The sequence below is a fragment of the Centrocercus urophasianus genome, unplaced genomic scaffold (assembly GCF_019232065.1).
Source record: "Centrocercus urophasianus isolate 14NV4802_14NV808 unplaced genomic scaffold, USGS_Curo_1.0 seq_11, whole genome shotgun sequence".
Taxonomy (NCBI): domain Eukaryota; kingdom Metazoa; phylum Chordata; class Aves; order Galliformes; family Phasianidae; genus Centrocercus; species Centrocercus urophasianus.
The window spans coordinates 2,943,532-2,963,384 of NW_024884253.1; the positions used below are offsets into that span (position 1 = coordinate 2,943,532).

The window sequence follows — 19,853 nt, forward strand, 5'->3', positions numbered from 1 at the left end:
GTTACAGAAGGAAACAAAAATAACGCAGTCAGTGCTGCTGTGAAACTTAGTCCAAGAGTGGTGCAGAATCAAAGCGCCAAATCTACCTACCTCCATCTGCTCCCCAACGTTTGTCAGCATTCATTTTTTATAGGACACTGAGTGTTGACTTTCTGCATTTCATTGCCTTGTTGCCTGAAGTTCACTGCACGCATGGAAGAAATCCACTTGGTTGTTTATTAAGGAGATTAGTTGGCTTCAGAAGGAAGAGGTGTACAGCACAGGAGATTAATCCTAATGGGGATTTAAGGGAAAGTTGAATTGTGTCTTAGGCTACCAAGCCTTCCTTAATTCAGCCTTAGTAAGAGAGGAAAGAGTCGGTTTGTGAGTGGAGGTACTGCTTGCCTCGTGCTGTTTCAGTGCTTTTAACAGCTATGTCTTTATGCCTTGCTCTGTTTTCAGAGAAAGGGATAGGTAATTTGTAGGACAGGACTGTATATCACTGGCTTCATTTTACAACAGAATCAGCTTTTTTTTTTTTCCCTTAGAGCAAGCAGAATGCTTCAATTGCTTTATAATCTAAGGGAAAATATAGATCACAGGAGCTTCTGTCCCTACAAAACTATTGCTGGAGTTATGTAATGTATTCAGATATGCTTTTTTGAAGAAAAATGGGAATTGCATTGATGTTCTTCCTTTCAAGTCTTCGTTACTTCTGTTGAAAAAGGCACTGCATGGCAGTGTTTCCAAGGGGGAATGGGAACCTTGGTCATGCCATAGCAAGCAAAAGGTCGCAGAGTGGAAGCATGGGAAGGTAAAGACTGCAGCAAGTTAGGAAAATAAACACGCATGAAGTACATTTGCTTTAATACCTTGCTGTTGAAGCTGATAAAAGTGAAATAAGGCAAGACCTTGTGGCTTGCGGAGTTGAGGTCAATTGTGGGAAGTCATGATGAAAGCAGTGAGTCGTGACCAAGCATCTGAAGCACAGGCAGCATGAAAAGGAGGAAGGGAGGGGGAATGCGGAGACCATGTGCATATAACATTAGAGCTTAGTGCATGCTTGTCACCTGAAACATGGTACCTTCTTGAATTGAGCTTGCTTTACAGCAGTTCCAAGTGTTGTTATGGTCAGCGTTGAAGTTTGAAGTTGGTAAATTTCTCTGTATAGCTGATTTTAATGAGTGGTAGTTTTTGAGAACAAGAGACAACAGTAAATTTGGACTCTTTCACTTTGCGGTGGTTTTAATGTTATACAGATGTGAGACAGTAGTGAATTTTGCCCTTCTTCCCCCACTTACTGGTTAGAACAGTCTGGTTTTGTGTTTTTCTGCAGAACTGATGGTGGTTAAGATGAGTGGCTGTGTGGTTGTGCCTTGTTTTGATGCACTTAGCGTGTGCGTTTGGGTTCAGTGTGTCAGTTTCAAACTCTGTTTTAATGATTAGGTTCTTCTGGTGTCCGAGTCCTTGAGCAATGTTAAGGACGAACCAGTGTTCGTATCCCAACTGATCCAAAACTTCTCAAGATAGTTGCTGCTTCAGCCTTGTATCGGTGTGTAGAGTTGGTGGGTGTAGAGTTCAGTGCTGCCCTGACTGTTACGGAACATTCCTTGAAGGCTTTGTGTTGTTTATTCATCCAGAATTGCCGTGGAATGGCTTGGGTTGGAGGGGACTTCATTATGTTCACACAGGCTCACTTTCTGAGCTTGTCGAGGTCTCTCTGCATGGCATCCCTTTCCTTCAAGGTGTCATCCACACCACTCAGCATCATCATTGGTGTCATCAGCAAACTTGCTAAGGGTGCAGTCAAGGCTGCCATTGATGAATGTGGTGAAGAGCACCAGTCCCAAGACAGACCCCTGGGGGACACCAGTCATCTCCAGCCTCCATGTGGACACAGTGCTGCTCACCACGACCCTCTGTCTACGGCCATCCAACCAGTTCCTTATGCCCCTCAAATCCATCTCTCACCAGTTTAGAGTTAAGGATGTGGTGGGGGGGACCACATCAAAGGCCTTGCACAAGTCCAGGTAGATAACACTGATTGCCTTCCTGTTGTCCACTAAAGTCTTTGCTCCGTACCAGAATGCCACCAGATTGGTCAGGCATGACCTTTCTTGGTAAAGCTGTGCTGGCTGTCTCAGATCACCCACTCATCCTTCACGTGCTTTAACGTGTCTTGTAGGAAGATCTATTTCATGGTTGTTAGTAGAGTATGTTGAGGGCTGTGCTATTTTCTCTTTTGGTGCTGCTGCTGAAAGTGCTGCAGACAGATCCATTGCTCCTATTGCTCAAAGTGGAGGAGCTGTGTCCGTACATCTGTTTGTAGATCAGGTAGAAGAAGTGTCCTGTTGCTGTCCATCCTGTTTACAAGGGTAGATGGTGACAGGACAAGGGGGAATAGTTTTAAGGTAAGACAGGGGAGGTTTAGGTTAGATATTAGGAGTAAGTTTTTCACTCAGAGGTGGTGATGCACTGGAACAGGTTGCCCAAGGAGGTTGTGGATGCCCCATCTCTGGAGGCATTCAAGGCCAGGCTGGATGTGGTTCTGGGCAGCCTGGTCTGCTGGCTGGTGACCCTGCACATAGCAGGAGGCTTGAAACCAGATGATCATTGTGGTCCTTTTCAACCCAGGCTGTTCTATGATTCTGTGGAGAGCATCTAAAAACATACGTATACATGTATAACTACCAAAAATAATAGCATCACAATTGTGATAGCCATACCTAATGTTAATCTCTGATAAAGAAAATACTGTGTCCAGAAATTGGTGTTCCTGTTCTTTCCCTGCGCCGGCATTGTTCCTGGAATCTTTCCTCTCCTGTTAGTGGGGGTGTCTTATAACTTTCTGTAGTGCTAAGCAAGCATTTCTACACATGTATAAGGATAAAAATATTGCACGATGGCAGAAGTTGCTTTACTTGGCAGATCGAAGGTAGAGGTGAATGAAGGTGGTGTTGTTGGACTGTAATGGTCCAGTTTTGGCTTTGTAGGGCTTGAGGTGATTAATCTGTTACCTGGAAATGGTGTTGGGGATCAGAGGGAGAGGGGAGTTTGTGAAGAAGAAATGGACGGAGGGATGAGAAAGAGCAGTGAGGGTAAATGTCCTTCAAGAATGTGATCAATGAGCATTTAGGCACTAAAATACAAGGAAGCTGAGAATGTTCTGTGCCTAAAATATATTTAGTGTTTGTTTTCTTGGATACTTGTCGTTGGTTTGTCTTGAAAGGTCTCTGTGTTGAAAATCTCTAACTGGAGGGAGAAGCTGGCAGTTAAAAACCAGTTTCAGGCAGTGTACTTGGAGGTTTAGATCTCCAGGTAAGATGCTCTTATCTTTTAATTAAAGAAGTAGGTAGAATTAGGAGTGATTTAAAGAGGAAAATAAGACAGTCATAGATAAAAGTGAGTTTAAAAAAAAAAGTTAACGCCAGAGGAAATGGAACAATCTTAGCTAGTTGGGAAAAGTATAAAGAGGAATAATTTCCACCAAGTGGAAAAAAAAAAAAAAAGTGCATCAAACTTAACATTTAAATATTGTCAGTTTATAGAAAATTTTCCCTTTTTGGAGAACAGTAAAGAAATTTCAAAAGCTATGGAAAGTTCTCTCTTCAAAAGCACAGGGAAATAAATCTGCTGTATTTTGGTTTAAAGAAACCACGTTGTAAGATATTTCAACTTTTAAGCAAATGTATAAATGCACACTGTTGTGATGAACCCAAAACATTTTGTATATTAAATCTTCTTATGACCAGTTTAGAAATTTTCAGTGCTTATCCCAATCGTAATGAGGCTAATTGATTTGTTCTTGCATAGGATTGCAGCTGTTCAAAGCTGAATTGAGCACAGAAGACTTGTTATCACCTCTTGTGTCCCAAGGTCAACCAGAAAGCAGTAGGAGGATGCACCACGAAGACAGATTGTGGGGGATATGCTTGGGAATTGCTGTCAGTGTAGGAGACATGACATAATTCTGTGTTGGGACCGTCTCTGCCTATCTCATGCTCTTCGCAGTGGTAAAGCAAAGGGCTTTTTATCTGTGTTCTAGGGATGCTCTACAACATCAAATCGGTACAGTGTTTGTGTGCTGAATTTTACACACATGGGTAGTTATATAGAAAATCAGTAGGATAACTGGTGGAAAATCTATTCTGCTTGTAGGTGTTTGCGTTATTGATGTCTAAACAATTAACATAATATTTCTCTGCTATTTGTTTGGAGCATTTTTGTTATGCACCAGGAGCTCCTACAGTTGTAACATGCTATTATTTTAACACGTGCTTTAAGGGTACCACTGACGTAATTTCCCTGAGTGTTGGAAGGTCATTTCTATCAGCCTTGGAAGCTAAAAGTAGCTTTTGCCATATCAAAGAAAGTGTTTCTTTAAATAAATCAATAACCGCGTGGATTTCTCAATCTGCCAAGCAGTCTCTTGAGGAATTGCCCTTTTCATAAAGGATGTAAAAGCTTGCCATGATGTCATTCCCATTGTGTTAATCGCTGTGTTCTCACACGTTGTCCCAGATAACGACTGATTCCCCTGCAGTATTCTGGGGGAAGCTGTCATTTGCTGCTCAGGCTGATAGAGATGATAGGTCAGCTGGCTGCTGGGACCCTCTCAGCAGATCAGGATGGTTTTTAATGTGGCGAAGTTATGCGTTAGAGGAAATCTGAGATGTATTTGATGTACTTTGCTCTCCTGCATGTGGGCATTATGCTGTGATATGCGTGCACCAATCTGGCTGTACTTCTTATTCCCATAGGGAAGTTACTAAGTTAACTTTTAACATTGCACAACAGCTGTGTAATGTAAGGTTAAAATTCAGCCTGAGTTCTGCAAAACAATCTCTGTGTGCTGCTAATGTATGAAGGGTGTAAGGAGAAGGCAGTATGTAGTGTTCCATTGCTTCACTTACATTCAGACATCTACGTTTTTGCGTCTGTTCATGTAGAATTTGCAAGTGCTTCAGTTTTCTATTTATTGTAGGATCTGGAATGGCCTGGGTTGAGAAGGACCACTATGATCATCTGGTTTCAACCCCCTGCTATGTGCAGGGTCGCCAACCACCAGACCAGGCTGCCCAGAGCCACATCCAGCCTGGCCTTGAATGCCTCCAGGGATGGGGCATCCACAGCCTCCTTGGGCAACCTGTTCCAGTGCATCACCACCCTCTGAGTGAAAAACTTCCTCCTAATATCTAACCTAAACCTCCCCTGTCTCAGTTTAAAACCATTCCCCCTTGTTACAGCATAGGTCAGTACTAAAAGAGAGTTCATTCTGGTTGTTTTTATTCTTACCTGAACAAAACTAAGCTACTTGGCACATGTCCTTTTGGTATTGCTGTTTTTTGGCATGAGTTTACTTCGTCAAATTCAGTTCTCATGGAAATCTTCTAGTGGCCTTTGTGTGTGGGAGAAGCAGCTAATGTGAATAAAGGCTGAGAAACAGTTCTGTAAAATGTGATTTCTTTCTGCTTAGTTCTGCCTTCATCTCCGGACCCTATGTTCAAAAGGCAAAAAAACTGAAAAACAAACAGGTTTTTTTTTTTTTTCTCTTTTGCTAGTTTACTGAACTCTGTGTCTTTTAAATTTGGCCAGTTCCTTTAAGGGAGAAACAAACAAATGCAAACCTCTTTTTGGACAGTCTTACATGTGTATTCTGAGCTATATCTGTATGCATTTGTTACACTGACTTGAATGTCCTGTGATGCACATACCCTGAGGAAATAAATGCTTTTCACTGGTTCCTGATATACACACTTGTTTTCTGGTGTTTCTTTGTGGGTGTGTTTTTTATTTTTTTTAGGGGAGCACTCTTTTTAATTCTAGGCCTGGCTGCTGTTAATGTTTTTGATCACTCATCAGGATTTTCAGCATTCTTTGAACTGCTCTTGCCATTCAGTGGAAGCTATATTAAAAGTTCATTTCAGAATCCTTTAAGGCTTCCCTGCCCCTCGAAACCATAAAAGAGAAATTTTTAAATTCGTGCTCGCAAGACCTGCAAAACTGACAGCAGCTTGCTTTGAAGTGTCTATTTTCAGTTCGTATGTAAGCCCCCTGGCTTCTGCTTCTGCTTTTGTGGGGTCTTTTAGCTGATGCCTTGTAAACTGGCGTGTGTCTGTTGTCATTCATTCCATTGGAAGATTCTAATCTTCATATAGTGGATATCAGTTGTTTGTATTTTATTTACTTTGGATATTTGATTACTGTAAGAGAATAATCTAATCTGTTTTGAATGTTCATTTCAGATTTCATGTTTCATCTTACATCAAGCACCTACTGCTGAGAGCTGGAAGGTCTACTTAAGGTAGGTAGTGGTATTTTCCCTTCCTTACTGGATTCTGTTCTAAGTAGAACAGCCCGTACTGATGATGTATTTATTTTGTGCACAAGAGGAACTTAAAAGATGTCTTCTCACCTACCAAAATGACAGAGCTGGAAACTTGCTGACCAGACTGCCATCCTGGCTTTGGAGCAAAATGTTAGTGGTTTTCTGTCTTTCTTCTTGTACATGCAGTTTGCCTTAGGCAAGGCTTTTGCTGTAGGGGGGCCTGACCTTAAGCTGCGTGCAAGAGTAGAGAAGTTGGGTAATCACAGCATTCTTTGTATTACAGGACTGATTTTGGTTGTTTTGTGATTCCTTGGGACTTTTCTCTCCCAGAGTGAATGGTTTTGTTTGCTGATGCCCACTTATATTCTGTGTATGGATGTTTGGAATGTGCTTGAGTGTACCTAGAAGAACTTGAGGGATCCATTTTTATTTTATTGTTCTGACTTAGCTTGCTTTCCTCCTACACTGTTAGTGGTGGCTGGTTTGTGAGCATGTATTACATGATATTCTTCTCTAGGCATTGGCTTTAACCTGTAACGGAATGAATCTCTTGCCTCTTCAATAGTACTTCTGCATGAAGCTTGCTGGTATGGAGAAACCTGAAAACTTGCGTATCACCTGCTTTAGGTTAATATTCTCCTTGCCTGGATTGTAGTAAGCTTGGTAACAGCAGATGTGGCTGCTTGTGTTGTGCAAGGACTGGATCCCCAGTGGAATTTCAGCCTGTTATGTTGTGCTTCAGCTTTGGTGCACTGAAATGAAAAGCTTGATGGGATCTGTCCATATTTTCACCTTCAGGAGTCAACAAAGGATCACTTAATGCCCCATGACTGCCTACATTTGTTGGGCCAGGTGTCCTTTTGGCATAATTTCTTATTCTATGCGTGGTCTGGATGTTGGCCTTTCTTAAATTTTCAGTTTTATAGTAATTGCTTCTACTTTCTGATTCATTTATTCCCTTTTTCTGGTTTGGGGTGCTTGTTGCACAAGTTGTAGATGGAAATCCTTGGGGAAAATAAAACTTTCACTACTCCAAGGAATGAATTGAATGCCTTAAAAAATGGTTGTCTTTGGTTTTGTCAGCTGAACTGGAGAAATCTTAAGTACTTCTGTTCGAACAAAAAGCATAATTACTGCTATTTTTATCAGTTAAGACCAAAATTTGTTGCCTTACATGTTACATTGAATTCCATTTCAGATGGAATAACAGGTGGTATTTTGGCTTTTTTAGCAAGGAATATTGCTGTATGGTAACTAGACAAAGTAAAGAGGAGGAGGGTTAGAACAGGGCATCCCTTCTGCAGTTCTTTATATAAAGGCCTACAAATGAAACCTGTGGTTTCAGGTTTTTTACATTTCCTCTTTTAGTTTGACCTTTCAAAAGGAGCAGCTACTGCTGGTGATGTCATAGGCAAAAAGCACACTTGTATGTTTTGTGAGCTGAGTTTGTTTGGTCTTTGGAATACATAGTTTGTAAAAGGCAGAAGTGAGTCATATCCTGGTAGAAGCACGACAACGGAGTATTGATGGGTTTGTTAGGTAAATAACTTGCAGTGCCTTCCCAGATAAGACTATGAAAAAACAGCCCTGTGAATAACAAGGTTTTGAAATAAAAGGGGCAAAGTAAAAAGAAACAGCAAAATACATTAAGTGCGAATTGCAGGAACTTCCAATTTGTCAGGTTAATGTTGAAATGTGGATTATTTTTTGGCTGGGGATTTGTTAGGAGGAAAAGATTAGTGCAGCTTACTCTGATTGATATTACATATGCAAATACCAGAGTGACAGTTCCAGTGGAAATGGAGGGAAGAAAAAAAAAAATGTGCTGAGTCTCTTGCTGTGCTAAGAGACCATTATTGTAAATTATATATTCAAATTGCCAGGATTTAAGCTCTTATGTGTACTGTGATGGTCTTTTCATTACACAATCACGTGTTTTGTTCCACAAAGCCAGAACCTCATTGGGTACCGAAAACATTTCTCTATTCACTGCGCTCTTCGAGCCCTTCTGTGGCAGAATGGATTTTTCCTGTTGAGTTTGCAGATAGTGTCTGCTTTGGCCTCCTACCTTACATTAATATTTGTATCTGTAGTGGATAAATGGCAGAATTTAGGATCAAATGATTACATTTCAGACCTCTACTCACACGAGCCATTTTCTTGTTGTAGTAGTACTTAAAACATTTGCATTCGAAGCAAATCTCTCACTAATTTGAATAGCACCTGAAAGTACTTGGCAGTTCTGTATTTAACCCCTGGGGTATCAAGGCATGTGTCCATGAAAGAGAAACACATGGTTGATTGTGCAGAGCTTAACTAAATCACTCTGTTCACATCATCCAGCAACCCTGAATGCGTAGATGACACTGATTGCTTCAGTTCATAAAGTATTCTTTGTCTTCTCCCTGATGCTGAGTATTTATATATTAACAGATGCAGAATAAGGTGGGACTGTGAGCAACCATTGAGCTTTATGACTGTAGGTAATGGCATGGGCATATGTTGGTGTGTAAAGAGGGGCACCTTGGGCAGTAGGTGGTGCTTGCACTTCTACCATGAAGCTTTACCCAAAAAAACCCCCTGTTCTCCTAATTATGTCCGTACTGGTGATACTGAATGCTTTGCAACATCCTGGTTTTATTTTTAATTTAAGTGGAATTAAACCAGTATCTGACAAGCAGACTTGCTGTATTAAACACGTTACTCATTCAAAAACTGTCAGATCAATGAATTGGAATTCTTATTTCTTAAAGTAAGAAGTGTTTGCTTCAAGCCATTAGCACTGGTGTGCTTATAGCTCCTCCTGGCTTCTGGAAGTGGGATTTTGTTGGATTTGTATCTGGTTTATTCTTCTGGACTTCCAAGGCATTGAACATTTATTTTTCCACCAAGCTTATGGTAACTTTAAACTCTTCCAGGCAGGCTGGGCTCACAAGTGAGTGAGTTCATGGGCAGTTCAGTGCAGAATGTGCTCTTCTCTCTGGCTGGGTTCCTGCTGTGCTGTATCTGTATTGGCAGATGTCACCACAGCATTCATTATGCACGGTTTTAAAAGCAATGAACTTGAATTAAACAAACGCAATCCATGCCATGTGATGCTTAATGCCTTCCTGAGCTCTCTGTTCTGGCCTTTGCTCAGGATAGCTGTTGTTCATGAGGTTGCCCCCAGAGCAATTGTTTTTTTTTTTTTTTTTTTTTTACATAGAAGTAAGTGGGCTGGGAGGAAATAAATTTAAGTACTTTCTCCTTAGTTGTCTCAACCCTCAGTGGAGTTTAATGCAGCCTGTCTGGGTTGTCTGGGAATATGTAAAGGAGGCAGAGTGAAGCAGAGGTTTGCAACTTCCATCTGGAGGTGCTAGGAGGTTTCTGTGCACCAAAATAAATCAGCTGTTTTACTGCTAGCCCTTCTGGTAACTGTAAGTAGGGAAGTATAAAGCAGTAAGTAATGCTTGTGAACCTATAGGTTGTATTCCTTTGCAGTACAGTTTGGATGGATCTGTAGAATTGTATTCTAACCATGTAATGCTGCTGTTATAATTTCCAGACTGCTTTAATTTGAGAATTGCAGATTTCTGACTTGGCTAAACACCCATTTCAGCTCAGAAATACTGAGACCTACTCATATAGAAAACGATTCTTCATGTCTTGGGGCAACCAATTTTCTCACCATCCCAGCCCTGCAAGTACGTACCTGTTGGAATCAGGGTATTGACCTACTCAAATCAGGAAGAGTATCTCAAGTGCAGCGTGCCTGCACATGTTTTCCAGAGTGGTGACTGTGGTGCTTAGCTGTTACGGTGATAGGCTCTTATTTGTACTTGTAATAACGTGGGTTGCATCCACCTTCGATGTTTTAAAAGGCAAATTACTTCTGGTTCCTTATGGTGGTTCTGCTCCACCCTCCTGCTGTATTTTTTGCTTCTCTAAAAATAGACATACTGCTCTTACGGCTGCAGAGTTATATTTGCAGTCAAGTTTGCTGTGAGAACACTTCACTTACCTGGCCAGTGAGGTGTAATTGGCCTTGGTCATGTTTTGCTTAATGGATTAGAAGCTGTAGTGCCTGTTACTTGCTGCAGGAAGTGCACAAGGCTCTGTAACCCTGGTCAAGGAAAGCTGCTGAAATTCTGATTTCTTCCCTCAGCCCAATCTTATACAAAAAAAACCCCAATTACCATGACAGTGGTGTGCTTTACATTCCAGAATATCTGAGTTTTGGGCAAGAAGTAGGTCAGAGAATCACAGAATGGCCTGGATTGAAAAGAACCACAATGATCATCCAGTTCCAACCCCCTGCTATGTGCAGGGTCACCAACCACCAGACCAGGCTGCCCAGAGCCACATCCAGCCTGGCCTTGAATGCCTCCAGGGATGGGGCATCCACAGCCTCCTGTGCAACCTGTGCCAGTGCGTCTCCACCCTCTGAGTGAAAAACTTCCTCCTAATATCTAACCTTGTCACGGAGTTGACCAGATCAATCTATGTCCGTGACAGGGGCGGCAGGCCTCTGCCCTCCCCCCCACCCCAGTCCCACAAAAAATGGGAAGGAAGGAAGGGAGGAAAAGAGCAGCGGCAACAATCTATGGAGGAAAACTTATTTTACTATAATATTGGAATACAAGATAACACAATATATATACAATTTAATTGAAATTGAGATTAATAAATCAGACAAGATGAGAGAGAGAGAGTTCCCGGGACCGATTCAAACCTGAAAAGCTTGGAACGGCTAGGAAAGCACCTCCAGCACCCACTGCAAGGCAGCAAGAGAGCGCCCCCCCACCCGGAAGGGCCAGATCCCGTGACTGCTGTAATGTACAGGGATAGGTAGCTGGGATTGGGGCAGTGACACTTTAATGCCCCGTACACTACATGATGTTTTGATGTGGAATACTGAAATCCAAAAACAAAAAAAAAAACAAAAACATAGAACCATGACAAACCTAAACCTCCCCTGTCTCAGTTTAAAACCATTCTCCCTTGTCCTATCTCTATCCACCCTCATAAAAAAGATCAGCTCAGAATCAGCCTTTGAGTGCATGTTGATGTGTGTTAACTGGATTCTTGTAAACCGAATGCTTGAAGGGGATTTCTGCAGAGCATCAAGAAGACCAAAATTCAAACCAGACCATAGTATTTCCAAGGCTTGATAATTCCTGTTTTTACTTGTAAACCTTCCTGTTATCTTTTCTAATGACTTTTGTTACTGATTTTGTATCTTGAGTTGTACTTGAGCAATAATGAGTGCCCTCATGCTACAGGCTTCGCCTGCTAAATATAAGGAGGAGAAAACCAATGGACACAAAACCATACTGACAATCACAAGATCCTGGAATTGTCTTGCCAGTGATTGCATTTTGCATGTGTGTGTTTGGCTACTCCTGCCTTGGTGTAAAACTGGTGGAAAATCATATGATAAAGTTGTACTGGTTGTTCTAATGCTTCTTCTCGTCTGCCTAGAGGGCACAATAACAGATAGGAGTGAACAGCGTGTTGAAATAGTTTCAAATCAGCCTAACCTTTATGTCCAGATAACTTGTCTTGCTTATTCTCTCTGTTCTTTGGAACTTTGTTTCATAATTCTTCCCCATGTATCATCATTCTTTAGCTTCTAGCTGTTTTGAAAGCTGCTTTGGGTTTGCTTGTTAATCGTGTAGCTGAGCAGCCTATATTTACAAAAAGCTTTCTTCTGCTTGCTGTGTTTGTGCTGTCAACTACTTCCATTTAAAACGTTCCAACTACACAGTGGAGTTTTGGGACAGTTTGGAACAGAAGTGTTGTCCACAATGTTATGGAAATGGTGCTGTGTTTTCGCATGCTTGAATTAATTTCGTGAAATCTATTTACAGTAGCAGGAATTGCTTTTCATTATTTTGTGTGCTGGTCGAACGTACCGCTGGCTCATGTATAGAATAGGTGACTGTCAGAAGTCATGTGGATTCCTTGGTTTCCTTCTCCCTGGGAGCTGTGAAAGAGACCTTGCTTCTATGACAAGATACAGAGTAGGCAACTCCAATTCCCTAGGTAAGATTCTAGATAAATGCAGCTTGGGCATTGTTTCTTTATTAGGGACTATGAGAGGGCACGAGAAGGCAAGTAACAGTCTGTAACTGTACCTTGATTGCATTAAACTAGATACCCCAGTGGGAAAGAGCACTCTAAAGGGGTTCAGCTAACAAAACTTAGGCTCAGTAGGCACCACTAAATTGCTGCTTTTGAGCATGTGTGAAAGCTGTACTGCAGCAGCTCACAGCTGTATTGTGAAAGGTGCGATCGCTAACTGAGATTCCTATTTAAAATAAAAAGGTCATTTCTTATTTTAGTATAATAGTATTAGGCATGTGGAAAGGAAAAGGGCACTGAAAAAGCCATGGTTGTCAGCAGGACTCCAGGCTTGGTGTTCTAGATTATATTTGTGTTTATTATGAGCAGGTGCTAGTGTCATCATTTCCCTCTTTCGGGATCAGACCGGTCGGTTTAACTTTCAGGATAGGATGATAAAAGCCTGGCAGAGTCTCAGTAGGTGTCAAGGTCCAAAGAAATTAGAATAGCTGTGGCCATGGGGATTTTTCCTTTCAGCTTACTCTCTTATTCTTTGATCTCTGCAAGATAAATGTCTAAAAGCGATGGTGGGCTTTTTCTGGTCATACTAACACTTCATGTATTTTGACTTCAGTTTCTAGTAGTCTCCTGATGTTGTTTTGTCAATAGCAACATTACTGGGAGTCTGAATGGTATTATATCATAGTTATTTTAAGCAGAACAATTCAAGTTGTACCCATCTGCCTTTAATGTATGCTGACTCTTATAAATCATCTTCATATGAATTAGAGTTGGACTCTTATTATGGTGAAGAGTGTACCCTACAAACCTCTGCATAGTGACTTTTGTCTTTGGAAAGCAAACAGGATCTGAATTTACACCTCCTTTTTGCATGGTTTTAGAGGCTGTGTGTTAATTATTTACTATGTTAAAAACAGAATTTGAGAAAGGAAGTAAATATGTTGATTCATTGGGGTTAAGGTCTTTCTGAGGAATAATTTCTGCTGAAACAAGTCTTGACCTATATGGCTTATGACTTATATGATAAGTAAGAAGCAAATCTCTGTCAAGGACTCATCTGTTTCTAATTGCAACCTGATCCTTGGTTGATGAGAGCAGTATAGTAAATCAGTCTTTTTATCCTATCAGCTGAATACCAATCTGTATACGAGAATAAAATTTGACAGAGAAGCTTTTCATTTTGCAGGTTTGCATGCCTGTGGTTCTGCCAGTCAGAGTGGATTTGTGCCCTTTCATGGCCAGAAGCTCGTATGTGCTCTGCTTTGAACCATTCCCAGTTTTATGTTCTGCTTCTCCAGGCAGCTCGTTCCTGAGCACAGGATCTGTTTGTATCCAGCCCGAGTCCTCGTGCTTCTGGCTCTGTGCTAAGTATTAAACAAATGTGACCCTAAAAGATAATGTTTTTAAACAGAGTGACCAGAGTATTTTTGGGGGAGGCTTGCTTTACTAAGAGGCCTGCTTTCTCCCAGAGGCCTTGTATGTGTATAAGTAGTCAGTGAAGATTTGGATGTCTGGGGGCAGTGGAATGGAAGTGATTTCGGCTTCAGTTCGGAGGTTTCCTGTTAATAAGGTTGGAAGAGAGGCCAAACCAAAGATAACTGGAAGAGTTGCTTAAATTATTTGTAATGTGGAAATGTGTGTGTATATGGTGGGAGAGTTTGTACCAGTTACTGTCCTACTTCTTTAAGGAAGAGGGCTTGATACTGAATCCAGAGTCTCAGAGACAGAAAAATGGCAGAATCCTGATCATAGTACAGGGAATTCATATTTTTGATGTCACTTTTGATAACTGGTGCTTTACCTTGGGAACATAAAATAAACACCACTCTCCTTCTGGAAAGATGAAAGAAGGGCATCACAAAACCAGTAAGGTACATTGCTCAATGTGCTGATGGTATCCATATCCATAGTGATTACAGCAGACAAACCTGCATAGAATGCTGCTGCCATAACTGTGTTCCAGCAACATGAGTAGTTTGGATCAGAAGATACTGGTTTTGCTTTTCTAAAACTCCCACTTGAAGGTATTCTCTGGCAAAGAAAATCTGTGATAGCTACATTCAGTGGAGCACAATAGGTTGAAGAAGTAGCTGAAACAGCATAGATACTGGAGTTATGTTTTGAGAATCTAATGCTTTGCAAATTTTGTGTCCCCTGATTCTTAGGGGCTGGAGCTTGATGATCCTTGAGTTCCCTTCCAACCCAAGCCACTCTATGATTGGACAGTGGGCAAAGTGAAGAACTGCTAAGGAGGGGAGGGGAAGGTTCAGTGAACTGGAATTCTCATCTGTTATAAAGTACACAACTACATCATCCCTTCTAGTTCCTCACCTGTTTTGTTTTTTTAAAGAAATTATATTTAATAGTTAAACTTGCTTCTGAACTTCTAAAATTGTTAGGAGAAAATTTCTATGTTATTTTGGTGAGTTGATTGCAATTAACTAATGTGTTACGTCCAGGTGAACTTTACTTCCCCTTCAAAATAACTTTTCAGGAAGAAATTCGTGGGAATTGAAGGACGCTTCAAAAGGAGTTTACAGGATGGGCCCAAATCTTTGCCTCAGCTCTCATGAAAGTTACAGAAGACTCTGGAATCTGAACAAAAGACTGTTACTTTTGGGTGTAGAACTTACATTTTTTCTCAGTAAAATGACAGCAGTGGAAGACTGCTGCAAATCTGATTTTGAATCATCTTGGTTTTGATCTCTGCAGCATCCATATTTTATTTATTGCTTGTCTGATGAAGTCATATGCAATCTGTTCTTGAAATCATGGTAATTCTTACCGTTACTTCTTATTAAGATTGCCTAAAACATGTTTTGAAGCGAGGACGTGTTCAGATTTGCCTGAGAGCTCTCAGTGTCCAAGTTAATTTTTTACATTCTTAACTCCTACACCGACTGTAAATAAAGTATTGATTTTACACGTTGGTGTTTCTAAATGAAAAGCATTTCTGAATTATGGATAATTAATCTTAAATTCCATACTTTAATATGCAGTGGTGGTTCAGAAAGCCAGACATCTGCATTACTGCCGTGTGTTTTATTTATGTGGTTCCCATGTTAAACCAACTCTACTGATGTGAGACTAGCTTGTTTGCAGTGCACATTAGTTGTTGAAAGGCCTAGGTGTAAATATGAAGAGGAAAAAAAGGAATAAGAAATAAGTTACTGTTAACCAGCTTTCTAATGTGACAGTACTGTCACTTGCATGGGAAAGACATGGAAGCTCCACACTAACCTTTCATTCTGCCCATTTCATGGGGTTCTGCTTTTCAAAAAACTCAAAAGTCAGACCTCAGTTCTCAGTGGTTTTCTGTCACAGATTTAAATATTTAGCTCTTAATCAGTCCAGTGTAGGAATGTTCCCAATGTAGATTTGTGCTTAGTTTCCCCTCTCCTCCAATACATGTGAATGAGAAAATTGTCATTTGTCATGTGTGTTTTAATGAGATTCTATCCCTTAAAAACAATAGGTTTTGGCTGTTGTATGAGACAACGTGAATGACTTTAATCATGTATTACTTGTATTTTGATACGTGTCCTTGTTTTGTACCTAATCATAGTTATGATTGCTCACCTTTCATGTGAATCACTTGCTTATCTTTGGAGAGTGTTGGGTGGAGGTCCATCAGGTCTTGGTCATAACACAACATTCTGAAATCCACCAGGAGCTCTGTGGTGGTGGGTGGCTGGTGAGGTCAGCAGTTGAAAAGAGCCACATGTGGCCTGGATGTTTGTCTGTGACTTGGGCTGATGAAGGTCAACATAACACAGCAAGGTTGTCTAAGCTCTTCAGCAGGTAGAATGGGGTTTTCTGGCCTTAGGGCATCAGATGCAGTGCCTCTACCAACCTGACCAGTGATGAGTAAGGAGACAAGGTGTCCATTAATGATGTATGTAGAAGGAACACAAAACATGGAAACCATTTTGTGGCAGAACCTGTTGTACCTACAACTGCAGAAGCAACACATTTGCATTTTGAATGGATGTAGTTTTAGGCTTTGAGATGAAGGCTGGAGAGGAAAATAGGTAGTGAAGTCCTGCAGAGTATAAATCTCGGAAGCCTAAATGCAACAGAGATAAAGTTATTAGTTTCTTAGTCTGGCTTGGTGTTTTTGTACTTTGGAAAAGAGATGGGAGAGCTGGAATCTTGTTCTTAGTATTGACTTGAAAAGCCAAACAAGATAATGTTCTTTAAACTTTTCAGAAATAGTTTCTGGATGCAGGTCAGATAGATAAAAGGTATTCTTGTATTTATCTTAGTGCTTTGGAAAGAGGGCTCTCAATGAATCACAGTAACTCACTGCTGCATGCATCGCCTCAAAAAGGCACTTGATATTTTTAGAATAGCTTCTAACTATTTTGTAGACTTTGGATTTTAGACTTGTATGTAATTACTGAGGCTATTGACAATGCTTATTGTCTATAAGGTAGGTATGAAGATGCATTTGTTAGAAAAGCCTGTTGGAAAAAGCTGAGGGTTGTTCTTAGTACTTTTCTGATTGTTTTGATATTGTGTTTTCTGAATTTAAGCTTGTAGATTGTGAACGTTCATCATTGAGATAAGACTTTTCTTGTGTAAGAGGATGGACCAGGTGACATCCATCTGTATGCAGAAACTCATTAGGACAAATTGAAACTGTACAAAATAAAAAGTCAAGATCTGCACCTCCCCTGACATTGCATTTCTCCTCTGTTCACCATCATGAATTTTTCTTGAGAATCACTGAATCACCATCACCATTATCCCAAGTTGGAAGGGATCCATATGGAGGATGCAGTCCAATTCTGAGCTCCACATGGTTCATTCTGTGTATATAGAATATATATTTGCATATAAAATACACTGTTAAGTAGCCTAAATAATCAGGCTTATACTGTATACCTGCTCTGTGCTACCTTCTTCCATGTAGGTTTTGAGCATTAACTGGTTCTTAGCAAGTTCAGCACCATGGCAGAAGCTCCAAAACACAGCTGAGTAGAGCTGCTGATTTCAGGCTGGTATCTGGCCCTTAAGTATGCAGGTGTGGGTGATGCCAAATGGGTACTTCTGAAACTTGGAACCAGCTGGAAAACTCTGATATTACTTATAGAATCATAGAAGGATTTGGAGTGGGAGGGATCTCAAAGGCCTGGCTTTGAATGCCCCCAGGAACGGAGCATCCACAACTTCTCTGGACATCTTGTTCCAGTGCCTCATCATCCTGTGAGTGAAGATTTTTTTTTTTTCCTTATAACTAATCTAAATCTCCCTTCTTCCAGCTTGAAACTGTTCTCCTTCATTCTATTACTGCATCTCCGAAAGATGGAGAGAGGCTTTTTACATGTACTGAAGACTGCAGTAAGGTTTCACTGAATCCTTCTCTTCTCCAGACTGAAGAAGTTTTATTAAATTATTCAGAACATTTTCTCTTAATTTTCATCACAGTACAGTTATGATTTAGTAATTCTTAGTAGGTAAAATTGTGTTGGAAGCTGTTGTGGTATCCTATCAAGCACCATGCTGTGTCATTCACTTACGTCATGCTTTTTACATTTGAAGGGTTTTTTTTTAGGTGTTCCTTTTTTTCCACTATTTAAAAAAATAAAAATAATAATAAAAAAATGAATTGTCTTGACAGCTGTTGGATGCAGTGCTATTAAAAAAAAAGGTAACGGAATGGGACTTACTGGAATGGGAATAGCTAGATGTTGGCACTCACCTGAGCCACTCCAGACACATCCACGTGATGTGCTCAGTGGGATAGGGGGAGGAATTAATTGATTTCTGGAGCTGCTGCTTTTAGAACCATTTTCAGGGAAATTCTTAGGACTGCAGGCTTCAAGCAGCACCAGCTCGAGGCGTGGGACTGCTGAATGGAGAATTGGTCCTCTGGGGACGTGTCATAAGGTAATTCCTGCCTTCTGACTTGTTTCACTGCACTGTGGCTCAGATACTGGGAGAAAGGAGGTAGATGGACTGTCCTTAACCTGCATTCATTTGGCAGCAGAGTTAACAGCCCTGCCATTTAGACAGAATAATGCTTTTGTTCTAAGCTGCCTCTGGTTTGTTCTAGCTTTCAATGTCCTATTATTAAAAACTTCTCTTTTTTTCTTATCTGCTTCAGCAGACCAAGTAGAAATTATTTCAGCTGAAGTTCAGTGACACGTTGTTAGTGTTTGCAGCTTGCAATTGCTTTGTACTGTCAAAAATGCTTAATTTACAGAATGATGAAATATTAACTCTACCTGAGCTGACAGTAGAATAAGGATGCTCTGTAGTTCTTTAGTTATATCTCTTCTGCACATCAGCAGCAGGTGTATGCATCTGAAGTTCCTGAAATACCATTCTCTTCATGCAGTAACTGGGTGGCTCTCTGCCAGAGCAGTTTAGCATATTTTGGCAAATTCATGTTTGCTCAGAAACTGACTAGCTTGAAGCAGTTTACACTGAAAATGGGTCTTTTTTAAATATTACTGGGAAATTAGTTAAGGTTAATGATTTGCACCTTAAACCATTTTCTTTCTCGTTTATGTCTGAAGCTTGAACTGCGGTGACTTTCTTGAGAATGATTTTTAAGATAACATCTCCACGGATGTCAGAGAAGGAGGGGTGAGGAGCAGTGATCTTGATGTACTCAGTGTTCCTTCAGTATTTCCTGAATTCTAATTTTTAATAAATACTGCATATGTACCCTCCACTTCTTGTGGACAGGAGGTATCTTACAATGTCTTCTATATAAATTCTGTTTCTCATATGCAACGATTTGAAAACTAGATGATGATGCAGTAAACCCCCACTTTTTCTTGTGGTGTTGCTGAGGGTAAAAGTGTGTGAAATAGCTGTCAGTTCTGTTCTTCCTAATCGCAGTGACCAAGTTTAATTCTTCATTTTTGCCACTGTGAGATTTGTGGCAGCTGACTGATGAATCTGGGTAAGGAGCAGAGAAATCTGGATAGCTTTCTTGCTGTCTTTTCTGTTCATTCACTGGGCATGGAAGAGAGGAAGAGCTGTTTAGGGAATACTCCTGGAGTAGTTTACTCTTGTTTGGGAGGTGTGCACTTCTGTTGTGGTAGATAGGGAAATTGGAGATGATTTTACCTTGTCCCATTCAGTTCTCAGGAGAAAGCTTTCTTCTTCTGTACGCTTCTTTGTGGTCTTAAGTTGTCTTTGTACAGAAAACATGGTACACTGTGGCCAGCATCTACGCAGTTAGTCCAAGTCTCCTTACGTAATTAGGATTTTAGATTGAATGTTTTGAGTACTAGATATATTTTATTCCATAAAAACATTTCTTAATGAAACCATAGATTATTAAATTGTTTGATAGAAAATGATGGTAGACTTAAAATCAACTTAAAATCAACTTTAAACAGATCTGTAATCTTAATACTTCAGTAGCTCTCACTAGAAGCTAAGTCAGAATTGTTTAAGGAATACAGTGATGTTTAGTGAAGGAAGAAATGCACCGTTCGTGAGCAGTACTCGATCAGGATTCCTT

The 19,853-nt window shown here is 40.5% G+C and overlaps 1 protein-coding gene across 2 annotated transcripts in view; it reads left to right on the top strand.

Annotated features, from left to right (window-relative positions):
* The window catches only part of PTK2 (protein tyrosine kinase 2), a 195,935-nt gene that overhangs the window by 8,561 nt on the left and 167,521 nt on the right, over positions 1 to 19,853 (top strand). For both annotated transcript variants that reach the window (XM_042809085.1, XM_042809084.1), the window contains exon 2: positions 6,225 to 6,283. The gene's annotated coding sequence lies outside the window, so the exon portion shown is untranslated. The remainder of the gene's footprint in view (positions 1 to 6,224; positions 6,284 to 19,853) is intronic.